Here is an 8,596-nt window from a genome sequence, read left to right on the forward strand (position 1 = left end):
GTCCTATCAACCGAACCTCGGGGACTATTCCACCCCCTACAGCTACTATCACATATATCATAACGTAAACATACTGTCAAACGTTTCTGGGGTGTCTGACCTACCCTTCGGTCCTGACATCCGAACTTGAGGACTATTCCCTCCCTACTACCACTATCACATATAACATATCATGCCAGCATATAATCATATCATCACATACTGTCAGACATATCTGGGGTGTCTGACCTACCCTCCGGTCCTAACAACTGGACTCTACTATTGTCACATATACATATCATGCTAGCATATAACATATCAGGTAGTAGCAAACCTAGATGAATATCACAAAGACAATCATCTAACATACAACTCCTACTGGTGGGCCGACATTGTGGCCGTAGACCCACCGCTACTAGAAGGTAACTCACCTCGAACGAGTAGCTGCTGATAATCTGTGCATGAAATCTCTGTCTGCTGCTGCTCCGGAGATCCTCCGACTATAATCCCCACAAAACACTTAATCAGAGTCTGATATCTATTCTTAGGATAAAATGACTATTTTACCCCTGACCAAGTCCAAGTCAAAGTCAAAGTCAAAGTCAACTTCCAGTTGACCCGACTCGCCGAGTTGGGCCGCCAACTCGTCGAGTCCCTATATCTTCAACTGTCCTCATCCACGACTCTACTCGTCGAGTTTAGCAACGACTCGACGAGTTCCTCTTCGATATGAACATCGAATGAACCTTCATCCGACTCGCCGAGTTGTATGAACAACTCATCGAGTTCACCTTCATCTGATGAACAAGTTCTGACCTTGACTCGCCGAGTTGTATGAACAACTCGTCTAGTTCATCTTCAACCAAAAGGAGATTGCCTTGGACTCGCCGAGTCTGTTCTAGCACTCGTCGAGTCCCATGAACTCCAGGTCTAAAGCTAAGTCCAATACATTGGGTCACTCCTTCGGACTCTCTACAACCTTTCTAACACCCAACTGAGTTCTTTTGACCCTCAACAGACATGGGACTTAATGCCTTGGACTCGTCGAGTCCCAAGAACGGACTCGCCGAGTCGATAACGTCCACACCCTAAATCCTCGATTTCTGATGTACAACCTTTGACCAAAAGATAGATCCAAGCCCCTAAGCTCGATCTAGCACGTAAAGTTTCGAACTTTACGTGCATGTATGGGACTTTTGAGCCTAAAAGGTTCTAAAATGGCTCTTATGTTGCATGGGGCCTTCCTTGAGTGCAAAAGCAACCCAAATCTGCCTTGTGACCCCTCCCAAGACTTAGATCCGAAGTCTTGACCCCCAACCATGTTTGCAATCATGGTTGGCTACCTCATATGGCTTAAAAAGCCCTAAATCTTCCCCAAAAAGGGATCTAACAAACAAGCAAGCAAGGTACAGACTTTATACCTTTCAAAGACTGCAAATGATGAACCAAACTCGAATCCTTCAGTCTCCTCTTGATCCTTCTATGCTCTTCCTTCTTCCTTGAGGTCAAAACCCACAAAAATCACTCAAAAGCCTTAGATCTTGCACCAAAACACTTAGGGTTTGCTATGGAGAGTTTCTGGGAGCATAAAGGGGCGATGGAGGCTGTATAAGGTTGTTTAAATAGGGTGCAAACCCTTATATTAGGGTTTTGTCCAGTCAGAGCCTACTCGTCGAGTCCGGGACCCGACTCGACGAGTCCATCACTAAAATCCCGCGACTCATCCCGCTTCTACTCGGCGAGTTGGGCCTTCAACTCGCCAAGTCCCAGGTCAAAAATGCAAAATTACTTAAATAAAATACATACCAGGAACCAGGTGCTACAAATTATACATGCAATATTGGTTTCCAAGGCATGAAGCCTAAACTAGCATACACAATTTGATATGAATCATAAAACTAGTTAGAAGATTACCTTTTGATGTAGCTAGTAGAACTATGGCCTTTAGGAGCTTAGCACCTCAAGTGTGATGCCTCAAATGTCTTACATCAAACCAATAACAAAAGGAGGAATATGATATAGAGGTTAAGGAGTACAAAATTGGCGAGCTTCTACTTTTGTGTGCATGGGGGCCGATTTTATGGAGTTAGGGGTTACTTTTATAGTCTAGGATTTCATCAATGCAAACCCTAATTCACCATGATTCTTCACATTACATAGGCCTTTTGGGCTAAACCTTTATGGATTCTCATATAAGTTTAGTCCAACCCTAGTCAACATGGGTCATGGGTCCAACTATAAGTATTACTGATTTACCTAATCAGTCTCCGTAACTTTAATCAATCTCTTTTGATCACTAAATTAATTCCAAATTAATTCTTGACCAATACTAATTAAATAATGTGATTTCTCAATTAACATATTATACTTATAATATATTAATAAATCATAATAACCTCTTTTCAAATATCCATCCTATCAAATTGTTCCAGAGAGTTGCAACCCAAATGGACCATGCTATTTTTTGGGTCAAGTACATACCAATTATAGTTATGGGCTTAGACACCTAATCCAACAGTTTCTAACATTATATTAGGAATACTTATTTCTGACTTCCAGGAAGTCTTGGATAACATACATGTATATATGATGTTCCGATAGGTTAAGCTGATATTCCAACACTACAATGCTATTTGGTTTGAGCCAGTTCAAACAATGGAAGAATGCAAGGCTGAAAAGAGTCACCATGTGTGATCTAAGAGGTAATTATTTTATTGAAAGGACACCTTTAGGTCAAAAAATCCAATAAGACCCACATATATGGATAATGTTTCTTGTATATAGAAACATGACATAGGGAAAGACAAATTGTTCCTCTTATTTAAGAAGAAAATCTAACGAGACTAGTGCCTTAGGTATCTACTTTATAGAACTTATAATTTTCATATAACATTCAAGTACTTGGTACTTAATGCTAATCTAATATTTCTAAATCTTTTGCAGATATTTCAAAAAAGAGTAAGCAGTTAAGCACAAGCAAGATGGAACTTTACTCTTAGAGTTTAGTTTATTATCTATGCTTTGAACATAAAGTACTTGTATTATAAAATATATTTGTTTTGGAACAGTGTATGTTTTGATTTAGTCTATCTAAATAAATATATGTTTATATTAATTTATTAAATGATTGATTATTTACTTAAATCGGTTTTTCATAATGATCACCTTCATATTCTGTATGCTTAAAAAATTATGTTTTGAGAACTTGATCTCTTGATAGAATTGTAAATTAAATATCAATGTTTTCTAAATAACAAGTTCTATATGCAAACACCTTTTTACTTAAACGTGTTTTGAATCAAACTTTTCTAATACATTGTTATCTTTATTATATAAATAAAATACACATATTCCAACTTCAAGAAATGGAGTTTAGAATGCAAATAATGTAGTTTATTTGACATATGTAAATCTTATTTATATATAAAAGATTCATAATGATATTTTCACTAAACTATAAAGAAAATTAATTATTAAGGAATTATATACTTTGACGCATGAATTCCTTTATAATGAATGTCTAGATTTAGTAGGAGATACCAAATCAACTTTATTAATAACCATAGCCGTTGTACTTATATTTTACATTTTAAACATAATTTTGAAATCTTTTTTGAAGTTTTTAAATATAAAGTTGAGACACAATTCAATAATACCATCTTAAGCCTTATAGATAATAAAGGACGACTTAAACCTTACTAGATATGGTTTACTTTCTAATCGGTGGACATTATCTTCCTTTATTTCTTTTGGGATTATTCCTTAATCACTATCAATTGTACTTTGAATACAAACACCAACTAATGAGAAAATAAAATACTTTGTAAGATTTAGTGTGAAAAGGTTCCATCCTTATCTTACTTAAGGTTTTGTGGATTTAAAGCCTATGTTACACTAAAGCTTCAAAACCCAAAAGATACTAAATAGATACTTGTATAATACTCTAAAAGGTTGCTTATATTATTTATATAAACCCACCAAGAATAAGCTCTCTTATTCCTCTAAAAGTTGATTATCAGAAAGCAAGCTTCTAAGGACAAATCAAGTGGGAGACAAATGGAAATTGAAGAAGCTCAAGAACCATAGCCTAATGTAATAACAGTTGGCACTAATTTAAAAAGAAATTTTTAAACAGGAATAGAACTATTCATGAACGATTTTTTTTTTTTGCATATATGGTAGAAATCATCTATAACATGAGAAATATGGAATCTCTCGTTGATGAGTTCTTCTTGATGGTTTCTGGAAAATCCATCAATTACCAAAATGCTATATCAGACTTTGAATCTAATTAATGACTCAGAGTCATGAGCACTAAGATTTAATCTATGTCTAATAATAAAGTATTAGCTTGATTAATCTTCCTCCTTATAGCAAGACTAGAAGGAGTAAGTAATTCTTTTAGAAAGAATACAAAATTTGAGATCTATAAACATTTAGCGAGACTTGTTGTTAAATGTTTTAATCATACTTATGTTAATGACTATGATCAAAATATTTTCTCAAGTAACTATGATTAGATCAACAATGATATTATTTACCATAACTACATAGTCTGATTATGAGATATGGCAAATAGATTTCAACAAAAATGTTTTTCTTAATAGACACCTTCTTAAAGAGGCATATATACCTTGAGGTTTTCTTAATCCAAGTTATCCAAACAAAATGTGTAAGCCTTAAGATCCATTTGTGGATATAAAGAAAACATCTCAAAGTTGGAATCATCATTCTAATATGGAAACATATAATATGTTTTATATCAAAATGAAGATAACATTTGTGTTTAAGAACTAGCGGGAGCAATAGTGATATTCCTAATCGTGTATGAATGAGACATACTTAATCATAAGAGATTACATTCCGACTATGCAAGGCTATTTCTCCTTGACTTGGAAAGTGCTTAGGAAAGACAAGATACATTTTTAGAATGTAGAATTTATAGAGATAGATAAATATGAATGTTAAAAGTTTTTAAATCTTTTTGAATATGTTAACGATATCTTGAAAGAGATCAAGATACAATATTCCTTTGGATGACTCTTTACATTGCCACATGACACCATTTTTAGTCTGCCTTAATAGGACCTAACACATATGTTTGAGCTAGATAAAATGATTTGTATTCTATTTGGTTGGCAAATGAATCCATAATTTATGATGTACTATGCACAATACAAGGTATACGATTATGCTATGAACATATAGTTAGATACCAATTGGATACTTGGGTAAGTCATTGGATGACTATAAGAAAATTCTAAGAGTAATTAAGAAGAACTAAGAGAATATTTATGAGATAATCAATTTAGAAGAATATCTTTATGTAAAGATCTACAGAAGATGCTAACTTCAAGAAAAGTATCTATAATTATGAATTATAATTGGATTATGATTTTATTATGAAATAAAGAGTAAGTTTTGTTGAAATGAGGTCCAAGTAAAACATAATAGCACAGTCTACTACAAAATCAGAATATACTAGTTCTTAAGAAGCTGAAATCAAATATGATTGGATGGATGAGTTCATTGATAAACTAAGTTGAGTCCTTATATTCAAGGATCACATCAAAATCTTTTGTGAGTTCAAGTGTGTACGTAATCAATCTAAGAGACTCTAATGCACATCGGAACCCCAATCATATTCTCCAAGATATTCAAATAAACTTAAAATAAATTAAATAAGGAGATAATCATATTCGCAAAATTCACACATATTAAATTTAGTCGGACCCATTAATAAAGTCTTTCCTTCAAGCTAAGCATGAGTGGTCACACATCAACTATAAGACTTTATTATTCTAGAAATGAGTTTTGATTTGGATTTAGTATTTGGACATTAGAACATGAAAACAACTTATATTGTTTTGATATATTGGGATATGATCTTCACATTAATACTTGTTGTGTTCTATATTAAGATGTTTAATCCATGAATAGTTAAATTATTCTTAAATTTCATAGTCGGTCATGATTGTGGGAGCAATTATGAAGTAAGACTAATATGAATTAGATTTGTTGACTCTCATTAGATGAAAATAGGAAATGGATTGTAACTAAGATTCATAGATACTTATAATAGAACTAGTATTGGACGAACCCGCATCAATATCATCTCATGGATCGCTATCATAAGTAATACTTGATAAGATTACTATCTTTGTATCCTTAATACCTAAGATACATAGTGGGACTTAAGTGTAGGGAGTTTTATGCTTTAATGTGGTTAAACGTTGTTCCTTATCTGAGAAGTTATAAAAACCATTATAAGGTGTGGTTTGAACTATGCAAGAGGCTTATGTAGTTAGGATATAATTTGTTCCTCTAATGTGTTGAGAGTAAGACATCTAACGTAAGCAACCCAAAGTTGAACACCAAATGAGATTGCTTGTGATCCTAGTCTCATGTTCAACATGATGTCTATGACAAAGGGATAACTGATAAACTTACCTTATACATCAATTACAACTTTGAGCTTCTAGGAATTGGAGCTCTCTCTCCATCTCTTCTTTCTTGCAACTTGGTGCTAGATTTGAAGGTTGATATGTTGCTTCTCTTTAAGGTTTATTTGGTATGAACTCTTAAGGCTTAAGAACAACATATATACAAGTGAAGACTAACATCTATGGTGGTTGACTCTTTCTTGGTGTATACTTCTAGAGAAACTCTCCTTTGAGTCTTTTGCCATCTTCATCAACTTCCAACCTCCCGAGAGGAATCAAAGTCTTTAAAGGTTGTAACATTTTTTCCTTCTATGGTTTTTTTAATCTTTTCATGCTTTGCAAAATGATCATTGGTGGATTAAAAGAATTTTATGTTTATTCTATTTTTTAAGTTTTCGTTGCTATTATTAGCGTTTTTAGGAAAACGATTTTAAATAATACCCAACATAATGTCCCTATAAATAGGTAGGAGGGCTCTACAAAAAGTTTCCTTGTATACTTGAAGAGTTGTATAGCAAAACATACTTGTTTCCCTTGTCAAAGTTGTTAGCCTTAGTTTAGTTTCTTGCCTGCTAGTTCATTAATACATCATAAGGAGTGAAGTTACCATGAGTTTGCCAGAAGTATGCTAAGTGGCACACATTGTTAACTAGTCGAAAGAGTCATCCCGTGACATGGGTTTCAAATAAATCTTCTCAAAAGTTATATTTATGGATTAGGTGTTTCATTTTTTGATGTAGATAAGTACGATTTGATCAACTGCAAGGTTGTGAAATTACTATGTATCTACCCTGGAATTCTTATTTGAGAGAGAGAGAGAGAGAGAGAGAGAGAGAGAGAGAGAGAGAGAGAGAGAGAGAGAGAGAGAGAGAGAGAGAGAGAGAGTATGTAAAGGAATCTTGGATGCAAATCAATTTATTATAAATTGAAGAAGTAATTGTCAACTTTGAAGGTGACAACTTTAGCTTTTGGAGGTAGATTTACACTTCCTTGGTAGTTTGAGCGTTTATTATTTTCCATGTTCAAGGCACCTATGATTTTGTTAATAGAACACGAGCAAATTAGAAGAAACTTCTTAAAGGGAAGGGAGTTGGTAATTGTAAAATAGCACGCCCTAATTGAAAAACGATAACGGTTCATAAGAAAATTGGCAGATTGGGTATTGATAGTTTTTTCCTATAAATCATACTCTTTTAGAGAAATAGAGACGACGACTTTGAACCAACCAAGGTTCTTTGGGTTAAGGTTATTCAAGCTATTCATCGTCCTTTTGGTCATTTTAAAAACTCTAATCAAAATAACCCTTCGAGTAACTCCTTGGATGAATTTTGTTAAAGCAGTAAAAAAATTGCCTGAGTACAAATTTAACATGAATGAGATCATGGTGAAATAAATTTGGTATATTCTGTGGATCAAACAGAATTTTGGATGATGCATGGATGGATTGGTTCGACTTCTTTATGTTGAAGATTTCCATGGTTGTTTGCTTTGGAAATTATAAAAAATTGGGATATTGATTAAATTATATCAGGAGGAGATTTGCATTGGCCATGGCGTAATGGTATAAGGTTGGGTCAGGCAGCGGAAGAGTTTATCTATTTACTAGTGACATTGGATGTGATTGTTCTTGACGATGTGGAAGATAAATGGCATTGTTAACTTTCTATACAGGTATTTTTCATATCTCTTCAGTTCGAAATTTTCTTGAGGTACAATTTCATTAGTGTAGACTAAATGGAGATCTTATGCCCCTATTAAAGTTAATATTATTTGTTGACATGTTGACATGGTAATTCTCAACACTATGTGGATTTTGAGGATGTATGGAACAAGATTATTTTTAAGTGACTCGGATGAGGACTGACTCGATCTTTTATTCGATTGCCGTTATTACTCTTTTGTTATTGGCGACTAGGTGTGTAGAAAGTTTAAAGTTTCTTGGTTGGACCGGATGAAAATTCCACATTTACTTTGATGCGTTTTTTTGCATGCTAGCTCTTGATTAATAAATGTGGATTGGTTTGTTGTTAAAAGACCTTGAAATATTCAAAAGAAAAACGGTGATCAAATTTACTACTTAATGATTTTGTAATCCAATCGCTTCTGTGGCCTAATGTGAAATCTTTGAATTTTCAGATTAAAAAAGTTATCATATAAATTATATTAATAAATGT

Source organism: Lactuca virosa, chromosome 7 (genome assembly GCF_052849685.1).
Source record: "Lactuca virosa cultivar CGN04683 chromosome 7, Lactuca_virosa_CGN04683_v6, whole genome shotgun sequence".
Classification (NCBI taxonomy): domain Eukaryota; kingdom Viridiplantae; phylum Streptophyta; class Magnoliopsida; order Asterales; family Asteraceae; genus Lactuca; species Lactuca virosa.